This window comes from Apis dorsata, unplaced genomic scaffold, assembly GCF_000469605.1.
Source record: "Apis dorsata unplaced genomic scaffold, Apis dorsata 1.3 scaffold_655, whole genome shotgun sequence".
NCBI lineage: Eukaryota > Metazoa > Arthropoda > Insecta > Hymenoptera > Apidae > Apis > Apis dorsata.
The window spans coordinates 396,091-397,528 of record NW_006263844.1 but is presented as its reverse complement, the minus strand read 5'-3'; the positions used below and the strand labels follow the sequence as shown (position 1 = coordinate 397,528).

At 37.9% G+C, this 1,438-nt stretch overlaps 1 protein-coding gene across 3 annotated transcripts in view; it reads right to left on the bottom strand.

Annotated features, from left to right (window-relative positions):
* Positions 1–1,438, bottom strand: part of LOC102680018 (high-affinity choline transporter 1-like) — a 19,015-nt gene extending 17,577 nt beyond the window's left edge. For all 3 annotated transcript variants that reach the window (XM_006622018.2, XM_006622016.2, XM_006622017.2), the window contains exon 1: positions 1,138–1,438. The gene's annotated coding sequence lies outside the window, so the exon portion shown is untranslated. The remainder of the gene's footprint in view (positions 1–1,137) is intronic.

Here is a 1,438-nt window from a genome sequence, read left to right as displayed (position 1 = left end):
GGGGAGGGGAGGGGAAACGAGTTTAAGAAGTTTGCTCGGTTTGTTCTTCTGTTTTTTCGGCGAGGAAATTTCCCTCCTTCGATATGGAAGGAATCTGGAAATCTTCCTCCTCCTCCTCCTCGATCGTTCGCAACGAATTTTCATCGCAGGATATCCTCAATCGCGACCTTAATCGCTTTCAGCCGAGACAAAGGAAGAGATTATCATATTGTACGTCGTTTAATTTGTTCGATTATCATCACGAGTCGAGGATTTTATTACAGGGAAGATTTCATCAAAGAGAATTAGAGAGGATTATTCAATTTTGTAATGGTAGTAGTTCAAGATACTTTAAATTATTCAAATATAATATATATATATATATATTGAAAAAATATTTCTAAAAATTAAAACGTACGCATAGATTCTCTCTCTCTTTCTCTTCCTCGTGCTTGCATTAATTTATCTAATAAATTTTCTCATCCGTTAAGTAGAGTTAATCTTCAAATCGTATCCCATTCTATTGTCTCCAGATCTTGACGTCTCCATTACAATGGCGCTCGGGATACGACGGCGGAGGACAATAACAAAGGACTGCCATCTCATGTACTCCGTACACTACGATAAAGGACGATCGTTTTATTTACCCGTTTATCGTTTCTTCGACAAAAATTACTCGATCCAAGCGTCGATTTTAAACTTCTTACTTAAGTTGCTTTCAAAACAAATCAAATGTGGATGACACACTCTGCAAACACGTGACATCTAGAAAATAATGCATTTTCTCGATCTCGAAAAATTAAGTTTTTTTTTTTTTAAGATGAACCGAATCGATAATTGAAAGTTAGTTAACTTTCCATTATATATCGCGTCTATCATCAAAATTTCCACTCAAAGAATGGACCAAGAATCGAATGTTTCTTTCTTTTCCTTTCCAGGATGAATCTCGAAAATCGAAATGAAAAATATCCTGTTATCCTGAAAATCTCTTCGAAAACGAATTTCGAAAACGAATCAATAAAGAAACGAATCAAACATTTTTTCTCCCTAAAAAAAAAAAAGAAAAAACAAAACCAAAAGAACCACGGGAATAAAAACGAAAAAAAGAAGAGGATTCCGTTTAATTTTCTCTCAACGTAGAATGGAATGGCGACTTACCCCCGGAACACGCCTCTCACGTGAGAATCCCCATGCTGCTTCGATTTCCGACTGGATATTCCCGACCAGTAATCTTGGATTCTCCAGAGAGAAACCAGCAAGCTCGATTCCTTTCTTTTTTTTTTTTTTTTACAAGAATAAACTACGATCAAAAAAATAACGATGAGGAAAGATTTAATCGGCGAGGGTCGAGAGAAAGGGTGGAAGAAGGAAGCGAAGACGCGTGACGGTTGGAAGGCAGGAGCTGGAAGATCGGGGTGATGGCCGAAGCGCGACACGCGGACGCTTTTAACGAGGACGG